Consider the following 22,010-nt stretch of genomic DNA (forward strand, 5'->3'; position numbering starts at 1 on the left):
TTTGGGTTCCTATGAGTAGGGCTCCCCACCCTGGGGCTAGGGTTCCCATGGGTAGGGTACTGGGAGCTAGGGTTAGGGTTCCCATGGGTAGGGTACTGGGAATTAGGGTTCCCATGGGTAGGGTACTGGGAGCTAGGGTTGGGGTTCCCATGGGTAGGGTACTTGGAGCTAGGGTTAGGGTAGCTATGGGTAGGGTACTGGGAGCTAAGGTTAGGGTTCCTATGGGTGGGTCTTCCCGCCCTAGGGTTTGGGTTGCTACGGTAGGGCACTTGGAGTTACGGTTAGGGTTTGTATAGCTGGGGCACTTTAACCTAAGGTTAGGGTCTGTCTGGGTAGGGCTTCCCACCCTAGGGTTATGGTTCCTATAGCTATGGCTCCCTGCCACTAGGGTTAGGGTTCCTATGGGTGGTAGAATTGGAGCTAGGGTTGGGGTTCCTCTGGGTGGGACTCCCTGCCCTCGGGTTGGGGTTCCTCTGGGTGGGACTCCCTGCCCTCGGGTTGGGGTTCCTCTGGGTAGGGAACTTGGAACGTTTTCTTGGATGTGCACAGATTTCTGTTGAGCACTATACTGCGAGCTTAGAGCCAGCTGTCTCTCCCGCATGCCTGAAGGGATGCAATGCAAGGACGTAATGAAGTCCCTGAGGTTAATCTGAAATTAGTACTTTTGGATTTGGGCTTTTAGTAGTTGGAGGCAAATTCAAACAGACAGCTAAACAAATCCTGCTGTGATTCCTTATGTTGGGAAAGCATGGGGGGAACCCCCTGATTGAGGATTCTTGCCCAATTCCACTTTGGACACGTACGTGTGGAGTGTTTAACATTCCCACTCTAGTTTCATCTGATAAGGGATTCTTCACCCTTATTGTCCTGAATGGTTGGGCAACACAACTGTGCACTGTCAAATGCCAGTTTGGGACTTCACCACAGAGGTGGTTGAAGCTCAGGGACAGGAGAAGTAATGCCTCTATAGAACGCCCTAGCAGTCCATGCCTTGTGTGACCTGCAGCATCAGGGAAAGGTTTAAGCCTTGTCAAACAGACCAAATAAAGGCCACTCCCCTGCTCCCAGAAAGCACTGTACTGGTATGCCCCGTTGGGGCAATAGCATGAGGCCACCAAGACAACGTGTAGCACTGGGAATCCGGCTGTCATGGCATGATTGCCCACAAACGAACTAGTATGTATAGTACAGGGCACAAGGTAGGTGTTGTGTGCTATACAGCCAGCAGCCAGGGGACCATGTGTGCAATGGGGATGTGGCTGATGTATGACAACCTATTACCCATCCATTCCCATGCCCGCAGGGTTAATGATCTGAGCATTCTGGGCCAAATTCCCTGCCAGTGCAAATGGACATAGCTGCAACTTCATTTACACCAGGAGAGAACTTGGCCCTTTGTCTCTGTTCCATGTGTGCTCTTTCTGTCCCACTGCCTATTCCTTGTCTATTCAGACTCCTCCTGCTCCAGCGGATGGGGCATCAGACTGCAAGTTAGGAGAGTCGGGTTGTTTTCCCAGGTTTGCTGTTCACTTGCTATGTTACCTTGGGCTTCTAGGGAGAAATTTTCAAGAAGTGGCCTTTGACTTTGGGTGCCCACGTTTAGCCACCTACAATAGAACCTGACTTTCAGAGATGTTGTGCAATCTCAGATCCTGTGGACTTCAGTCAGGAAGGTTTTGCACGTACAGGGCACAAAGCAAGGGACAGGGAAGAGAACCTGACCCCCAGTCCTCTACTCTGATCTCTAGACTACACTGATGGGACATCACCCTAGTTAAATAGCAACTGCCCACCAAGACATTCATTGTTCCGATGTCCTATTCGGTGTATTCAAGGGTCTGGCATGGAATTCCCAAAGGGTCCTCTTAAAAACTGGAAATACCATTGAGCACCTGCTACCAGCATTGATCAAATATCTACCCCCCCCCCCCCATAGCTTCTGGATTACAATAGCATTTATTTGTTCAGGAATCCCACTGTTAAAAAAGCTTGCCCATGGATGTGCAGGGGGGTTATGCTAAGGGACAGGGAGCTGGTATAGGAAGTGCGCTGCGTTGAGCAAACAGACTGTTGGGAGGTCATCTCAGAGCTATGACTTAGCTTTTGAAGACCTGCTTCTGGTCTCTGCACGGAGGAGGGCAGGGGCAGGGAAACCATAAAACTATGGCTCTGTCCTAAGAGCTATGTTGCTGCCAAAGGCGGCTGTTGAGACAGATTGTCATCATTGGATGTGATTCAAATGTCATTATATGGAGAGAGATTTAGACAGAGAATGGCAACTGTACAGCAAGATTTGATCTTCACTGAAGATATACATCACAGGTTCTTTCTCTGCCTCCTGCCCTGGATTGCTTGGCTATTCCCACGATTTTAATTTTAAATGTGCTGTTACATGCTCCTCTCATTAAGTGTGTGCTGTTGGCATTCTCCAACAGTGCAGCAGACGGTAGAAAACATGAAGGAACTGGCTCTATATGAGGAAGCTACACCAGTTAGCTTTTCTAAAAAAGCTTGGAAACTTAACAAACTGGAAGTGTAGGGAGCTAAACTGGCACAAATGCTGAGGACTTACATTGTGTTTTTCCAGACAATGTCTACTTCAGTCACTCCCAAACTGGTTTACAGAGCACTTGCTGGTGCTCTGCTGAGAGCTAGTTGGCCGCATGGTGTTGGCGCCTCCTTGCTTCAGAGAGAAGAAGATCCTGGAGGCCTGTAATAGCATCTTGCAACAAGATAGACTTGATGGTGCTTTTGGTAGGGGAAGGGATGTTAATATTGTTGTCCTGGTCAAATTCCAGCTCAGATATTTACATTCTACCTCCTCAAACTACCCCTGCAGTTTTACTGGCTACAACTTTCTTTTATGCTGCTTACCCAGAAGTACTATGTAACATTGCTATGCTCACCCCCACCAGAGACAGCTGAAATTTGGTGAAGCAAAGTGATGTCTGTGCATGGGTGTAAATGTAATCATGAAGGAGCTTCCAAAGGATCAGCAGGAGGGGCTAGTACATGTTGAATGTCTTGGACAGGTAGGTACTCGGGTGGCTAACCATTGGAGCATGAATGGGCCTGGGGCTACACTTCTATTTTTAGCTCACTAGCTCAATCAGAGCTAGCTTGGGTATGTCTCCTCTAGCTGGAAATTACACTTTAAGCTGGAGGGGTAGCTGGCACTTTAGGTGCTCATCCCACTGCCTGCTCTGAAGTCTTTAGCAGTCAGATACCACAAGGAGTGCATTAGAAGGCCCAGAACCTCAATGGTATTTAGGGGGCCATTCCTATTGAAATCAAGGGGGGCGGGAGGTTGATCTGGGCCTAAATGCTTTGACAGATTCTTCTCTCACACACTTGTTTTACACTGGTGTTACTCCATTTAGGTCATTGGGGTTATTCCTAATTTACTTGGGTGTAAATCAGAGGAGAATTGGTGCTTCTATTTGACATCACTGTTTCCCAGGATTGGAATGATGCAATGTTATGAACACAACAAGAGAGAGGAGCCTCTTTAGAAACAAAGGCCCGTTTACAGGCTTATTAATCGGTTCAGAATAATGCTAAAAGATGGGCTAAAGCTAGATCAGTGGTTCCCAAACTTGTTCCGCCGCTTGTGCAGGGAAAGCCCCTGGCGGGCCAGGCCAGTTTGTTTACCTGCCGCGTCCGCAGGTTTGGCTGATTGTGGCTCCCAGTGGCCGCAGTTCGCCGCTCCAGGCCAATGGGGGTGCGGGAAGCGGCAGCCAGTACGTCCCTCGGCCCGCACCGCTTCCAGCAGCTCCCATTGGCCTGGAGCAACGAACTGCGGCCACTGGGAGCCGCGATCGGCCGAACCTGCGGACGCGGCAGGCACACAAACCGGCCTGGCCCGCCAGGGGCTTTCCCTGCACAAGCGGCGGAACAAGTTTGGGAACCACTGAGCTAGATGCTCAGCTGGTATCAACCGGCATAGCTGCGTGGACTTCGATGGAGCTACGCTGATGTACAGCAGCCGAGGGCGTGGCTCAATATGCAGAGCTTCCATCTTGCTTTAAGAACATAAGAACGGCCATATTGGGTCAGACCAAAGGTCCATCTAACCCAGTATCCTGTCTTCCGACAGTGGCCAATGCCAGGTGCCCCAGAGGGAATGAACAGAACAGGTAATCAAGTGATCCATTCCCTGTCGCCCATTCCCAGCTTCTGGCAAACAGAGGCTAGGGACACCATCTCTGCCCATCCTGGCTAATAGCCATTGATGGACCTATCCTCCATGAACTTATCTAGTTCTTTTTGAACCCTGTTATAGTCTTGGCCTTCACAACATCCTCTGGCAAGGAGTTCCACAGGTTGACTGTGTGTTGTGTTCCTCTACTAGGAAACCAGTTTGAACAGAACAAAAGGAGCATGACTGGAGCTACCTGCTCCATTAGACCTAGCTATGTGTGCAATCAGCACAAGAATAGCTAGCTCTTTAAAATAATAGCAAACCAAAATTTACAACAGCTACAACAAGCCCTTTGTCTGCTAAAGATGGAGGGCGGGAGTAGCTTTGTGTTCAGTCTCAATTTAGGCTAGTTTAGATAAAAGCAGTTGCAATACATAGCTTCAGAATGAGCTGTGCAAACACCAACCTGTTTCTAAGTTATATGGCATGGAAAAATACTTGAACTGAAATAAAAAAAATTTTCTCTCTCCTGCTTTTCCAAGTTTACGTGGCCTGTTTGTGTATCCAAGACAGCATGTAAGCACAAGATAAGATTGGCTCTTTATTTCCCATACAGCTCTGCCAACTAAGAAAATTCTTCTATGCTCTTAAAACTAAATAAGACCCTTTTGGAATCCATGATGCAAGTCAACATGTGATCAGCACAGCAATGATCTTATCAGGCTGCCATTGTACTTAGCACCAGCTCCAGCAAAGATGGGCAGCTGGGATTTATTTTTAACTTAAAAATAATCATGAGCAAAGGAAGTGTTTTGGGAGGAATTACTCATGGTGACAAAGATAATCTTTGTTAATGAAGCCCCAAGCAGGCTTGTGTCCAAAAGAGACAAATAATGAGGTGCAGAAATGTTTATAAGCCCTTGGAGAGTCATTAACAAGGATCCTATAAGTCCAAGAGCTGAGGGATAAAGGCTGCAGGATTTAAAGAGCAATATTTACAGAGGGGAAGAACTTTAAAATACCAGACTGAAAATAAATACATGGGTTAGCACTTCCTCTTTTAATTCTTTCTGAGATAGAGAGAGCAGATGTCCCAATTTTTATAGGGACAGTCCCAATATTTCCTTTGTCTTATATAGGTGCCTATTACCCCTCACCCCCATGCTGATTTTTCACACTTGCTATCTGGTCACCCTATCCTGAGAGTGGGTAAGGCACTGACCTGAGATTCAGAAGGTCCAGGTGACTTGCAGTATGACCTTGGCTAGGTCATTTTAGGGTCTGATCCAAAGCCCAGTGGTTTGAATGGGCTTTGGATTAATCCAAGATTGAGCAAAGCCCTTAAGCATGCAAGTAGTAATAATACCACCTAGCTGTTACATAGTACATTTCATCGATGGCTCTCAAAGCAGGTAAATAGGAAGTGACTTACCCAAGGTCACCCTTGGGGGAATCAGCAGGCGAACCAGAAATAGAACCCAGGCTCCCTGAGTCCCAGTCCAGTGTGCTAGGCTACACTTCTCTGTGCCTCAGTTCCTGCTCTGTAAAATGAGGATATTACTACTTCCTTTGTCTGTCCACTCTGAACTCTATTTAGATTGTAGACTCTTTTGGGCTGGGGCTGTTGATTACTATGTATTTATACAGTGCCTAGCCCAGTGAGGCCCTGATTTTGGTTAGTCTCTTTAGGTCAGGATTTCTCAACCAGTGGGTTGTGACACAAAATTAGGTCACAAGATTGTGTTAAAGGTTCATGGCGGGGCGGGGGGGGGGCAGTTTCTGTCCCCACAGGTGTGGGTAGGAGACCCTGGAGGCGGGTTGCAGAGCCCACCCTGAAACAGCAGGTCCTGCATCTCTAGTCTTGGCGGGGGGCTGGGCTTGGTTCTGGACATTGCAACCTGGTGCATGGGGTCACAATGCTGCTCAGGTGTGGCCCAGCTGCTCCTCCATCATGATGATGGGCGTGGGGGGCCAGCCAGGCCAAATCTGAGGAATTGGATCTGTGACCCCATGTGCCATGCTGCCGTGCTACTCACATCAGTCTGGCCCAGCTAGTCCAAACCTGAAAGGCATTGCTATGCTGGAGTAGCAACATTGCGGGGGGGCTGAGCCCAGAGTGTCCCCCTCACCCCCAGGTCAGGACCCATCACTATGGTACACAAGTATACGTATTTAGTACACATTAATGTAATAGCATATTATATATTGTGGGAAAGAAAGATTCAGTCTCTTTCACTAAATTTATTTACTGGGTCTCAACAGCCATCAAGGTTTACAAATGGGTCCTGAGAGACCCACTATTCTAGGTGCTACTGTAATACAAATAAACTATTAATCATTATGTATCCAGAATGTCTGTGTTCAGAGAGGAGATTTCTCCCTTATACACTGTCCCCCTCCTAAACGAGCCACAGGTAAAGTAATCTCTGCGATCACAGTTGTCTCCCATGCAACTGTGGGAGTTGCAGTGGAAGATTATGGAGCAAGAAAAAGACCAGTTATGATGACAGATAAATATTGATTCCATATACAAAGATCTTCAGTAGTAGCAAGGGGCATATTGTGCAAGCCAGCTACTTACGATACTGGGCCTTTTGGCCTAGTGGAGGGGAGATCACTTTTCAGGCAATGGAGCTAGTGTAGGTGCATTAAAGTGTACAAGGAAACGTTCAGAAAATAAAGTCAGTTACAGAACAGAAGAATGGAAAACTGAAGGCAGAACTCTTCTGCTCCTCGAGTTGTGCACAAAGGTGGGGATTCATTCCTCTACAGAAGCTTGACATAAGCACCACTTAAGTCCCATTCAAGCTTTCAAACTCAGGCCTTAATGATGGCAGTGTGTGTAGCTGTCTTTGGATGGAAGGGGCCAAAGAAGCACGAAGTGGTGTTAGTCTAGCTAAACATTTTACACTGGATCTTTAGCTCCCTAAATGCTTTTCATTGAACATTAGAAACAGAACATTTTGGTTGTAGAGTTTAGTGTGTGGGTGCTGGGTGGTGTCAGTGGCCTGTGCTAGCGAGGAGGCCAGACTAGATGGTCTGGTGGTTCCTTCTGGCCCTAACATCTGTGATTCTATGAAGTGGAAAATCCAGCCCTGACTCTTTAGAATTTAAGGGCTCAATTCTACAAGGTGTTAAACAATCACTCTATTGACGTCAACGAGATTGAAGGCTGTTCTGCATTTGGAAGGAGGTATTCAGCTCCCTCTGGGATCAGGCCCCTTTGTGTTACATGTGGTGGGGCTATAGATTGCTTAGTGTTGTGGTGCCATTCGTCTTTCAGCGCAGCTGCCAGAGTTGCTATCTTTGTTGGGCTGCACAACGTAGGCCAAGTTTATGCTACCACTTACTTTGGAATAACTTGTCAATCAATGGTGTGAATAAGCCACCCCCATTCTGAGCAACTTAAGTTACACCGACCTAAGCACTGATGTGGACAGAGAGCTCTCTCCCGTCAGCATAGAGCATCTTCACCAGATGCGGCGCAGTTGCACAGATATAGGGCTTCTAGCATAGACTAACCCTTAATGTGAGTTGGGTAGTGTCAAGGCTGTATCCCCACTTTGAACTTTAGGGTACAAATGTAGGGGCCTGCATGAGGACTTCTAAGCTTAACTACCAGCTTAGTTCTGGTCCGCTGCCACCATTCCCTACCCTGGGAAGCTTTTAGAAACTTTTCACCAATTCCCTGGTGAATACAGATCCAAACTCCTTGGATCTTAAACAAGGAGAAATTGACCCTTCCCCCCTCCTTCCTTTCACCAACTTTTGGTGAATACAGATCCAAACCCCCTTGGATCTTAAAACAAGGAGAAATTGACCCTTCCCCCCTCCTTTCTTTCACCAACTCCTGGTGAAAACAGATCCAAACCCCCTTGGATCTTAAAACAAGGAGAAATCAATCAGGTTCTTAAAAAGAAGGCTTTTAATTAAAGAAAAAGGTAAAAATCATCTCTGTAAAATCAGTATGGAAAATAGCTTTACAGGGTAATCAAACTTAAAGAGCTCAAAGGACCCCCCTCTGTCTTAGGTTCAAAGTACAGCAAACAAAGATAAGCACTCTAGTAAAAGGTACATTTACAAGTTGAGAAAACAAAGTAAAACTAAGACGCCTTGCCTGGCTTTTTACTTACAAGTTTGAAATAAGAGAGACTTGTTTAGAAAGATGGGGAGAACCTGGATTGATGTCTGGTCCCTCTCAGTCCCAAGAGCGAACAACCCCTTAAAACAAAGAGCACACACAAAAGCCTTTCCCCCCCCCCCAAGATTTGAAAGTATATTGTCCCCTTATTGGTCCTTTGGGTCAGGTGTCAGCCAGGTTACCCGAGCTTCTTAACCCTTTACAGGTAAAAGGATTTTGGAGACTCTGGCCAGGAGGGATTTTAGTACTGTACACAGGAGAGCTGTTACCCTTCCCTTTATAGTTATGACAGGTAGTCCCTAGGGGACATGGGTCTGCATTACAAAATCATTACCCCCTAAGGCACCCTCATTGCTAGAGGGTCTCTGGTTGGAACAGGCAAAGTGGCAGAAATGAAAATGAGATTCACAGACACAGCTTTAAGCGTAATAAGGGACACAGATGCAAGTAGTGTACAAAAATACTGACAAATTATTTGGACAAACCCAACCTAATAATGCTCCAGAACAGTGCGTAAAATACTGGCCATGGGGTGGGTGCTCCATCCGCCCAATAACCCAGGCAATCACTAAGACTCCTGAGGGCAAACAAGTATTTTCATTGTCTGGCAGAGTAGTGAACCCATCACCCATCTTGACCCCGAACTCCCAGTCCAGTGATTATAGTAGTTGTGACACTATCTCAGTCTATTTGCACCGGGTGAGGAACTGGTCTCTTATGTCAAGTATATGGGCATGTCTGCACTGCCCTGCAGTTCAGATTAAGGGGGCATGAATAACAGTGCACACCAAAATGTCTTTGAAGAGAGCACTACAGTAGTTGAAACTTGGGACCTTTAAGTTCACGGCTGCAATGTCCTCACAGGGAAGCTACAGCGCAGGACTTGGGTGCACAGTACTAGTCACACACCCATAGTCCGAATTGCAGGGCAGTGTAGACATACCCTATCTTTGTTGTGCATTAAGAGTTCGAGGTTATGTGAAACAGTGGTTCTCAACCAGAGGTATGTGTAACTCTGGAGGTATGCAAAGGTCTTCTGGGGGTACATCAACTCATCTAGATATTTGCTTAGTTTTACAACAGGCTACATAAAAAGCACTAGTGAAGTCATACAAACTAAAGTTTCATGCAGACAATGACTTGTTTATACTGCTATATATACTAGACACTGAAAGGTAAGTACAATATTTATAGTCCGACTGATTTTATAATTATATGGTAAAAATGAAAGTAAGCAATTTTTCAGTAGTGTGCTTTTTTGTATTTTTTGCCTGATTTTTTTTTTTGGTAAGCAAGTCATTTTTAAGTTAAGTGAAACGTGGGGATACCCAAGACAAATCAGACTCCTGAAAGGGGTACAGTCGTCTGGAAAGGTTGAGAACCGCTGATGTAAAACGTAAGGAAATGCATGGATCTCTGTACATCTCATTGAAGAAGCGGAAGTCATGAGCTCATGGGCGGCACATGAACCCCCCCTTCGGGGAGGCTAGCCCCCTGCCCGGCCCCTTCTGCCCAAGGCTCTGCCCCCCTGCTCTTGCCAGCTGGGGCCAGAGGAGCCCCTGACAGTGTCCAGAAGAGCCCAAGCCCCAGCCACCCAAGGAGCGCTGAGCCCGGTCCCGGTGTGGGGAGCATTAGTGGAGGTTTGGGGAGGCTTAGCCTCCCTCAGCCTCAATTACACACTGCCCATGCTTAAGTTACTGAATGTTACCTTACAATGTGAGCACCTGTAGCCATCTCCATACTGCTGGTTTATGCATAGACTACTAACAGAAGAGCCAGGCCTGCATTCCTTACTCAAGCAAAAGTCCTTCCACAGTCAGAAGCAGGGGCGGCTCTATGTCTTTTGCCGCCCCAAGCACAGCAGGCAGCCGGCTTTCGGCGGTGAGCCTGCGGGAGGTCCGCTGGTCAGGCAGATTCGGTGGCATGCCTGCGGGAGGTCCACCGGTGCCGCGCCATCGGCGTCCCCACCGCCGAATTGCCGCCAAAGCCGCGGGACCATCGGACCTCCCGCAGGCATGCCGCCAAAAGCGGCCTGCCTGCCGCCCTCACAGCGACCGGCAGGCCGCCCCCCGTGGCTTGCCGCCCCAGGCATGCGCTTGCAGTGCTGGTGCCTGGAGCCGCCTCTGGTCAGAAGCCAGAGGGATGACCGCAGGAATGGGCCCAGATTTTGTTATCTAAATTACAAAGGACTTTAGGAGTCCATTCCAGAAGGAACAGCATTGAGCAAATGAGCCAAGCACAGGGGACGGACATGTAAATTGTTACAAAGGAAAATATTTTCAAACCTTAGCAGCAGAGCAGTCAGGAGGGACTGGTGAACAATGGAGCCTTTGAAGGTACCGGCAGACCCAGGGAAAATTCCCCAAACTGCTGACAGTCCAACAAGCAACATGGGTAACTTGTCACTTGTTCCTTAACAAGCTATCGCTCAATTGAAATGACAGTGGGTTTTTTCCCCCTCATCCATTGCAGGAACTAATTCATTGCATCTGAACAATTACTTAATTGAAGTGTGTGTGTGTGTGTGTGACTTGCTCATTCTCCATGCCCAATCAGTTGTTGACTGCTCCAGTGGCTCTCCCGACACTGGTGCTAACGAGTGCCAATTTCATTTGTGGGTCTTTTTAATGGGGACAGGTGTTCAATAGGAACTGAATCCAAAACAACAAATTCATTTTAAAAACCACTAAACTGCTTCATTCTCTACCACTCTGGACTGGCTTCAAACCAGTGGCCAGGAGGTGAAAGGCTCTGAATCCCAGGAGTCATTCAGTTCTCCTTTTCCAAATTTTTACATAAGTCTTTCATCTCCATGTGTGATCTTAAAAAGACCCAATTAACCTATGAGAGGCAGACACAAACTACAATGGGGGAGGGGTATATTTTACCACTGATAATGAAAATCTCTGCTCTGGCAGGCTAGATCTTCTCTGTAGTGTCCCTCAGAGGACAACATAAGGGGGAGAATGATAGATGGAGAGTTTGTAGATATGAACCATTGTTACAAGTTGGCATAAAACTTTCCTCTGGATTCTCAGCCGGCTATTTCCACGTCTACCTTTTAAAATTATTTTTCTGAAATGTTTAGTGACTCATGTGGGAGATCATTTGGGATCCCCAGGTTCAGGAAGCCAGCTTGCTAGGAGATGTGATTTCAGAAATGTCAGTTTGCTGCTGATAGTTCACAGACTATCGAGAAAATATGAGCGGGTTCCTGACATTCCACAACGTTTTGGGGGGCCAGATCCTCAGCTGGCATAAATCAGTGTACTTCTGTTGTCTTCAGTGGAGCTACACCTATTTACACTGCCGAACCATCCAGCCCTTGTACATATGTAACAGTTAATAACAGCGCCTCACAATTCAGTATCGCTTGTTTTGTAAAAAACCAAAACAAGGTTCAATGGCTCTAGTGCCGCAGTTAAATACTCCAAATGAGTGTTAAAGGTGACCTGTAATGGAAGAATAACTCGGTTTGTTCCCTTTTTTACTCTATTGTTTATAAAGAATGCTTGACAGGTTGGTTTGCTTAGGTGTTTTTTCTGTTGGTTTTTTACCTTATGAATATCAAGACAGGACATCCCTGTTTTTGCTAGAGGGCCAAGGAACTGGAGTGGAAAATTTTTCAGCCCTTAATTGAAGGGAAGGGGTGTCAAAACTTTAACAAAGAGATCTTTCCTCCGAACTGCTTGTCAGATGTTTGTATTAAATAATGTTAAGGGGGTGGGGGGAACCCCTCAATGAACTAAAAGCCCAAAGAGTTTTAAATAGCCTGGCCTTCTTCCACAAATAAGCAGAAAGGGCACAAACCAAGTTTTCTCCCCTTTACAAGTCACCTTTAAAAGTGGCCTCTGTGGTTTTGTAATTTTTTAATTATTTATTAATGGAGATATCCCATCTCCTAGAACTGGAAGGGACCTTGAAAGGTCATCGAGTCCAGCCCCCTGCCTTCACTAGCAGGACCAAGTACTGATTTTGCCCCAGATCCCCAAGTGGCCCCTTCAAGGATTGAACTCACAACCCTGGGTTTAGCAGGCCAATGCTCAAACCACTGAGCTATCTCTCCCCCCCATTAAATCATGCTTTTTATATCAAGATGGGGTGTGGGGGTCTACTGTTGAGGTCACCTAACTATATCAAGGTAAAAACTATCCGGGCCTTGTCTCCACTAGGCTTTTACATTGTGATAGCTATCTCAGCATTAATACACACCTCTTTTAGCAGTGAAGACATAGCCTCAAGATGCTGAGATTTCTCAAGTATTGTGAGTATTTGCAAGTCAGCTTTTTGGAGCAATAGCATCAATATTATAGCCCCTGTAGCAAAGAGATGAGTTTTTTCAAAGTTTTGAAAGGCATGAGCGAGCATCCCAGCAAAGAGTTAATCCCACTGCAGAGCCCCCTATCTAAAAAAACACCATGAACATTACTACTGGGGGAATTCTGTGCCAAAAATAAAAAATTCTGTGCACAATATTTTAAAAGTCTACATATTTTTAGTTGTCAAAATAACATAATATGATCATTCCAGTTTCAGTTATGTTGGTAATTTATTTCAAAATACCTGTCAGCAAGTATGTCTGTAACAATACAGACAACAACAAAAAATTCAGGAAACGTGTTTTGACAAATAGATTCCTTACTAGTCATATTAATATAGAACTGTAAGTAATTCATCTAAACTACAATACAGAAACCTATTTCCTGCACCCCTAAGACGCTGTGCAAAGGCTAGGGTGAGTCAGAGGTGACGTAGGAGCTGAGGGAAGTAATTGCTGGGAAGGAGCCTGGGAGGTGAACATGGAGGGTTGTTTGGGTGTGGGTTGGAGAAGTATGGAACAGGTTGGGGTTTTTTGTTTGTTTGTTTTTTGAGGGGGAGGGAATGTTAGGGAGTTGGAAGCCTCCCCCATGGAGACCTTGATTGATCCCTAGCCTCTCCCATTCAGTCAGGCACATCTGCCCCGTCCCCAAGTATCCCTGCACCTCCACTCCCATTCAGCCCCTGGCTCAATGCTGTCATCCCATTAGCTCCTGTGCCCCCGCATATCCCATGTCTCCTCACCGGGCCCCACAGGCAGGGCACTGTGAGGAAGGCAGCCTCTGCCCCTCCCTCTCTGAGGCTGGCTGCTTCAGCCCTGAGCCAGCTGCCCTCTGTTCTGGTGCCACAGCAGCCCCAGTGTGAAAGGTGCAACTGCAGTGCCTCGCCGGCAAAATCTATTTTCTGCGGAGACAAAAAAAAATCTGCAGGTGGAATTCATGTCCCAAGGAGTAGATTGTGTAAGACAATGAGCAGAGCTTTTTGCAGATCAGTGGATGCCTTGGAACTTGAGGGGGAGGGAACAGACCAGGGAGCCTTGAATTTAAGCAGGAGAGTTCCTTTTGTGTTACACACTGGTCCTAGAGATTTCCAGATACCAATCCAACATTGATGTTCAGCTATGACCCAGGTGCCTGGATCTTGATTCTCAGGGCCATCCAACCTGTGCTCAGAACATGACCTGAGTGGGGAGGGGGACAAAGGTAGCTGTGTTACGTATTATTTATTTGCTTGCTTGTTTGTATTCAGTAGTGCCTGCCATCTCTGCAGCCAACAGATTCTAGGGCTGGCTGGGGGCTACTTTGATCTCTGACATAGGCTGCTCTAAATTATCAGTTCTCCTCTGGTGCCAATGGGCTGTTCTAGCAAAGAGAATAGCTGAAGCATGTCTCCTCTCTCTAGCCAGGTCCCCTAGCCAGGGGCCAGGGAATCAGTAGTTTACAGTTTTCAGTGAAGCATTAATTTAACAGTGTTGCTCTGCTTTAAAGCAATAATGAACTCTGCTATTTCAAGCCTCCTTACTATTTTTAAAAGTTAGAGGAATTTTCTCCTGAGGGATGTGATGTGCCTTAAGATTTCCAGTAAACCTCTAAATAGCGAAATATTCATAGACCAGCTAAATAGATGTACAGCGTCTGTGTAAGTTGGGGGCGGGGGAGAAATCTACACCAACTAGACTCCAAACCAGACGAACAGTCCACAGCTAAAAATCAGGGGAAATGAGTTAAGTTCAAGCATCTAGCAGACTTGGTTCTGACCTCTGTTACATTGTACCTTGGGAATAACCCCACTGAAAGAAATGGAGTCACCCCAATGAAACCCAGAATCAGGCCCACGCTATCTACAACAACAGGATATGCTGAGGGAAGCAGAGTTCTCAGGTCATCGCATTTTAGCACAATGGAATTTCTTTCTGCATATCAGGAAATAAGAATGTCTGCCTTCAGTGATCCACAGCAGGAAAGAACAACAGAAAAGTTCAGCTCAGAAAGCAACAATACAAAATCCCGAAGAGCATAGAAAGCAATAGAGGCAAGAAAACAAAACCGCCCATCCAAGTTGAATTATCCTTGACCTAGGTAAATAGTTTTATCTCCGTGATGAGCTCCTAGTTTTACCTTATGCTACTGCCTAACGCATGTTAGAAATATTGTTATAAATACTCAGTGATGCCTTCCAAAGTTTATATATGTTTTTACATGCACAATGAGTGACTATATATTTCCAGTGAGAAGGGCTTTTGGTTTAGATTAAGTGAAACAATTATCAGGAAAGAATCCAAGCGCAGTTTCCTGGAGAGAATACCCAGTGTGTGCCTCCTCTGTAACGGACTGCATCTGAACTGCACCCAAAATGGCAGCTGCCTGCAGCAGATTCCTGGAAATGGAAGGGGACAGACAGACAGAGAACAAAACAGTTACATAGCTCCATATGCCACAATACTTGTGTTAAGTGCCAACAGGGTGTCGGGTGCTGTAAATAAATAAGAATAAGACACAATCCTTACGCCAAGCAGTTTACAGTCTAAGAAACACTGAAGTCAATGGCACTATGGCAATTTACATCAGCTGAGGATTGGGGCCATGAGACCGATTCTCCTCTCAGAACCATGTAAATCAGAAGTCATTTCACTGCAGTCCATGGAGCTGCACCAGTGTAAAACTGATGTAACAGGAGAGAATCCAGCCCATAGTATAGTGTGTATAAATCTGCATTCTCACCAGGGTAGCATTTTACACCCACTTTGCACAGATATAAATAACTACACAAGATCCAGGACAATGTAGAACCAGGCCAAATGCCTCCTGTTCTGTTGCAAAGTTCCTGCTGCCTCTACAATTAGTTACAGACACAGTCAGGTGTATCCATGCCTGCTGTGCAACATGGACATGTATGTTGCCTTCACATCCTGTTGAGCTAGGCCAGTATGTAAGGGGGTAAAATAAAAGTCCAACAGAGAGGTTGACAAACAGTTGTGTCCCATAATGGGATCCTGGAAGGTAAGCCTTATGGAAAAATCCTATAGAATGTATAAGAAAATTCTTGCAGTGTTGTTATAGCCATGTTGGTCCCAGGGTATTAGAGAGACAAGGTGAATGAGATATATCTTTTATTAGTCCAAATTTTATTGGTGAAAGGGACATGCTTTTGAGCTACACAGAGCTGAAGAAGAGCTCCGTGTTGCTCAAAAGCGTGTCCATTTCACCCACAAAAGTTGGTCCAATAAATATTACCTCCCCCAGTCTCTCAGAAAATAATATGCATTCTGCAGGACTTTAGAATCCCGTTCTGTAAGCTTGGGGCACTCTTCACATAAAGCATTAGATGCCTGCTGTAGAATTCTATGCAATGATTTAAAAAATATCTGTCAACCTGATTACTCTAACCCTTCAGTTTAGTAGAGAATTTCTATAGAAAACTATTACATATTGTTGCTTTCATTCCTAGTAAATTCTACAGGACTTCTTCAGAATGAGGAGGATGCTCGGACGTTAGCACTCTCCATCAGCAACACACAGTCCAGTTCCCTTGCTTTTTTACAGGCAGGTCTGTCAAGATTCTTGACTATGGTTTTATTCTGTCGTTGTAAAGTTCAGGTTCAGCTCCAAACTTCCCCGAGTGCAGATCCAGGGTTTGGGAACAGCCCATTACAGATACATCGGATAGCTGCAAAGTTAGGACCCAGATCAGAATTTCACTTTCCCTTAAATTCAGGAGTGTCAGACGCAGAGTGTCACTTTGACTTATCTCTAATCTACATGCTGCAGCAATCAGTGCTAAATTGTTAGAGCTTTGCTAGTTGTTTGCTATTAGGAAACCTTTGTAGCATCACTAGGGTAGCCCAGGATGTTCAGCCTGCCTTTTGTTCTGGATTCACTGGCTTTTGGCTTCCTCAGGTTTTCATGGTAGGAAGCAGAGGTGCCAGGTCCTGGTCTGGAAGGAGGTTGTCAGCATTGGCTTTCAATACATCAGACATCACTCGAAATGTCTTTAAAAGATCTGTTGTTTTCCAGTAATCTGAACAGCCTGGCGATCAACCTGCGAGCATCTTAGGCCTTTTCTGTTGTGAGCACTAGGGGCCACTTCATCAATGACTGGCTGCAGGATTGTTGTTTTTTGTTTGGTTTTTAAATCGCTACAAAACCAAACACGCTTTCTTATAAGAGTTTATTGAGAGAAGGAAACAGTGGTACAGACACCAGGATGTTCTGGCAGCTGTAGTGACCCCAGCACAGTTGACGCAGCCATTCATTGTTCCCACGTAGGTGAGCTGAATTCCATGCAGTTTATTGTGGGGGGGTGTTTCATAGGAAGCCTTAAAAGTGAAGACTCTGTTCCTCATCCAAGATCCCCAGGAACTTTACCTGAGAGCAGGGTAATGTCCTTGCCCAAACCTTTGCCCTTCCCCAGCATGCAAATTAATGCTGGGCTCCTGCTAGCCAAGCTGCCTGCTCTCTTAGGCCAGATCTAGACTAGGAGCACTTTGCCGGCATAGCTACACCACTATACACCCAGTGTAGTTACAGCTATACCAGCACAGCTGATCTTTTAAAGGCATAGCTCGTTCCGCCCCCCTCCCCAAGTGAAACAAGCCCTACCAGGAAACACACAGTTTTGCTGGTATAGCTGCATCAACATGAGGGGCTATTGCTGGCCCAGCTGTGTCAGTCAGAGATCGCACCCCTGACTCACATCGGTATGCCAGCAAACTGTACTGTACTGTAGACATGGCCTTACTTCCCCCCACCCACACTGAGCCAGTTCCTTTCTGTCAACACCCGTCACACCACTCACTTTGCACAGCCTGCTCTGCAAGGGGTGCAGTGTGTTAGCCAAATAGGGCCCGTTCTCCCCGGAGCTTACCTAATTACACCAAGGAGGCACGGAGAGACAAGAAGACAGGTACCAAGTTCTTTATTGATCGATCAGCTGAGCGGGTGCTCTGATCGGCTAATGCCAGAAGAGAGACACACCTTACATGGCCGAACAGGCCCTTTTTATAACCAGTAACAAACAACTTAGCCTTCATCCTTTTGCGTCATTATGCTGACCTATAGATAATAGGTTACACAGGATTCATATATTATTTTGGGGAAGAAGATACAAGAGACATCTGTTGCAGATACATTTGTCATTTTGAAGGGAAAACAAGGTACATTTGTTGACCCTTTGCACTAAAAACCTTGGGGAGATATGGGGAAACAGCTGCATATACTTGTGAGCCAAGTGAGCCAATTAAATTGGTTAACAAATAGCTAACATGATTAAATGCATGGTTAAATGCACATCCTTAGTTCTATTTAGGTCTTTAGGCCTTTTCCATCAGTGGGTGGTTTCAGCCAAGATAAAGCTGCATGTCACACCACAGAGCAGTCAGCACAAAGGGCAGAGTCACGCCTTCCCCACATCCTGCTATGCTCACAGGTCTGACCTGCATCATAAAGATACGTCAACCAAACTACATTACTCAGGCCTGTGAAAAATGTCATGCCCTGAGTGATGCACTTCAGCTGACCTATGCCTCGGTGTAGACACCACTCGGCCCATGGAAGAATTCTTCCATCAATCTAGCTACCGGTCTCGGAGAAGTGGTTGTACCACAGTGATACAAGAACCCTTCCTCTGGCTGTATTAGTGTCTATGCTACAGCAGCACACCGTGCTTCTAGTGTAGACGTACCCACAGCCCCCACAAGCACTAGCTTACAAGCCCCCTGCTGTCCTGGAGCACTCATACCCAAACTCGGGTATCAGTGTGCGCCATGGTGCCCTGATGCTGGCTTTGTATCAGCTTGCTAGTGATAAGATTAGGCGCCATTGTGGAGTTCAGCTGTGATGCCCAGCCACACTAAAAGTCACTGGGATTTAGCACCTAATGCCCTTAGCCCCCACCGAAAATCCAAGCCTCAGCCTGGCTCTAGAAACATGACATTTAGAATCCTACTGGGTCTGATTCTGATCTCACACCACTTTTGTATCTACTTAAATCCATTGGGTTTGACTCCCAACAACACAGAGCTCTGCTCTATAAACCTGTGTGTGTGCGTGCGTGCGTGCGTGCGTGCGTGCTTCCCCCCCGACTCTGACTCTGCAGACTATGAATGGGCTGTTTAGAAAAAGTGAGACATGGAGAGATTTATGTTAAGGGTGGAGGGGCTGAAGCGCTACGAAACACTAACAGGATACAAGGAGGGCTATTTAGATTAGATCTCCTTTGGTCATGGTGTCTTAGCAATTAAGCGCTAGCCATGACTCATAACCCATCATGTACGAAGTCAGTGAGTTCAAAAATATGTCAAGGTGCTTCCCACCTTTTGTTTATCTAGCTTACTGGTTATTTTACAACCACATCCTTGGCCACACAGGCCCTGGGAATGGTAGCACATACCAAAGGCCTGCTCGAACTTGACCCAGTAACGTATGTTTAATTACATTTAAATTAACCATTTGGTGGCAGTAGCCTGGAAAACCCTCCACTACTCTCTATTGTATTCTCCCTACATTAGGGTAGCAGGAAAGCCTGAACCTTGTTCCTCCAGGGCAAGCTCAATCATTCAGCTCATTTTTAGAGGACTTGCTAAATGCAGCTGGATTTCTGCGTATTAATGTGACAAAGATGGTGACATCAGTTAATAAATCTACTAAGCTTACTAAGGTTGCCCGGTTGACAAGGGACCCTGGCGGCTCTGGTCAGCACCGCTTACTGGGCCGTTAAAAGTCCGGTCAGTGACACAGCAGGGCTAAGGCAGACTCCCTGCCTGGCTCCGTGTGGCTTCCGGGAAGCGGTGACATGTCCCTCCAGCTCCAAGGTGCAGGGGTAGCCAGAGCAGCTCAGTGCGCTTCCCCCACCCCGAGTGCTGGCTCCACAGCTCCCATTGGCCTGCGGACATGAGCAGCAGGCAGAGCCGCCTGGCCGCCCCTCTGCCTAGGAGCCAGAGGGAGATGTCGCCGCTTCCTGGGAGTCGCCTGAGGTAAGCGGCACCCGGCAGGAGATCGCACCCCTCACCCTCTCCCACACCCCAACCCTCTGCCCCAGCCCTGAGTCCCCTCACACCCCCAAATTCCCTTCTGGAGCCCATACCGCAAAACCCTCCTGCACCCCAACTGCCTGCCCCATCTCAGAACCCCCTCCCGCACCCAAACTCCCTTCCCTGAGCCTGGACTCCCTCCTGCACCCCGCACCCCCTCCGTCAGCCCTGAGCACCCTCCCACACCAAGATTCCCTCCTGAAGCCTGTAGCCAAAAACCCTCCTGTGCCCCAACTGCCTGCCCCAGCTCAGAACCCTCTCCCACACCCAAACTCCCTCCCAGAGCCCAGGCCCCCTCCCCCAGGCTCTGGGAGGGAGTTAGGGTGCGGAGGGGATGTGGGGGTGCAGGACGGAGTCTGGGCTCTGGGAAGGGAGTTTGATTGCAGGAGGTGGTTATGCTGACCTAAGTTTTAAGTGTAGACCAGGCCTTAGTCTGGCAGCCCAGGGGAAAAAGCTGCATTTCTGTGGCTCTCTGGGGAAGAAAGGTAACCTCCCTGGGCCCAGTTCTGTTCTCACTTACACCATATTGATGGCAGGGCAGTTGCTCCAGATTTATTCCAGTGCAGCAGTGGAGGATTTGGCCCCAGCAGGATTCCTGTCTTATGATCTGTGTCATACTATAAAAAACCCTTGTGCCAAATTCTAATGGGGTGAATTCTGGTCTCATGCCAGTTTTACCCCCATGTAACTCAGTTGACATCAGTGGAGTTGTTCCAGGTTCACCCCCAATGTGAGATTAGAATCAGGCTCTATGCTCTCTCTCTGTCTGGGATCTACATTGCACTGAGCAACTCACAAATATCAATGGGAGGCAGGGTGGTGCATATTACCTCCAGTTTAGAGACAGGGAATTTAGGCACAGGTTAAGGTCAAGATTTTCAGAACTAACCAATGATTTTAGATGGCTCTGTTTTTGGCTGCCCAACTTGAAACACCCTAAAGTGGCCTCATTTTTAAGAAGTGCTGAGCACCCTCCCACTGAACATCCTATCTTTTTAATGATGTTTTGAGCCGGGCCCCCAAAAATGGGTTTGAAATACCCAGACTCCTGGAAAGCACACACTGACTCAGCCCTTTATCCTCCTGGGGTGCTGCATGTACACTGAATTCTGTGCAGGGGCTTTCTACTGGGACCTTAAAAACTATTCCAGCCCACTCTGTGTAGACCATAACGATCTCATGGCCCTTTTTGTAAGGGCAGAGGCTGGTGTTCTGGGCCACAAGCTGAACACCCTTGCTGCCCCACAGCAGAAGTATATTTGATCCCTAGTGAAAGCTCTTAGAAGGGACAGCCATTCCAATGAGCCGGGAGTCTGGGTGTGCCAGCAGTTTGGTGAGTTGTTGTCTTCTTGGAGGATAAAGAAGGATAAAGAAGTTTGAGGCACAAGTGGTGTTTTCGTCCATCCTCCCTGTGGAAGGAAAAGGCCCAGGTAGAGACCGTTGAATTGTGGAAGTCAACGAATGGCTACACAGGTGGTGTCGGAGAGAAGGCTTTGGATCCTTTGACCATGGGATGGTGTTCCAAGAAGGAGTGCTAGGCAGAGACGGGCTCCACCTAACGAAGAGAGGGAAGAGCATCTTCGCAAGCAGGCTGGCTAACCTAGTGAGGAGGGCTTTAAACTAGGTTCACCGGGGGAAGGAGACCAAAGCCCTGAGGTAAGTGGGGAAGTGGGATACCGGGAGGAAGCACAAGCAGGAGAGCGCAAGAGGGGAGGACTCCTGTCTGATACTGAGAAAGCAGGATGATCAGGGAGTTATCTTAAGTGCCTATACACAAATGCAAGAAGCCTGGGAAACAAGCAGGGAGAACTGGAAGTCCGGGCACAGTCAAGGAATTATGATGTGATTGGAATAACAGAGACTTGGTGGGATAACTCACATGACTGGAGCACTGTCATGGATGGATATAAACTGTTCAGGAAGGACAGGCAGGGCAGAAAAGGTGGGGGAGTTGCATTGTATGTAAGAGAGCAGTATGACTGCTCAGAGCTCCAGTATGAAACTGCATAAAAACCTGAGAGTCTCTGGATTAAGTTTAGAAGTGTGAGTAATAAGGGTGATGTTGTGGTGGGAGTCTTCTATAGACCACCAGACTAGGGGGATGAGGTGGACAAGGCTTTCTTCAGGCAACTAACAGAAGTTACTAGATCACAGGCCATGGTTCTCATGGGGGACTTCAATCACCCCGATATCTGCTGGGAGAGTAATACAGCGGTGCACAGGCAATCCAGGAAGTTTTTGGAAAGTGTAGGGGACAATTTCCTGGTGCAAGTGCTGGAGGAACCAACTAGGGGCAGGGCTCTTCTTGACCTGCTGCTCACAAACAGGGAAGAATTAGTAGGGGAAGCAAGTGGATGGGAACCTGGGAGGCAGTGACCATGAGA

Source organism: Emys orbicularis, chromosome 6 (genome assembly GCF_028017835.1).
Source record: "Emys orbicularis isolate rEmyOrb1 chromosome 6, rEmyOrb1.hap1, whole genome shotgun sequence".
Lineage (NCBI taxonomy): Eukaryota > Metazoa > Chordata > Testudines > Emydidae > Emys > Emys orbicularis.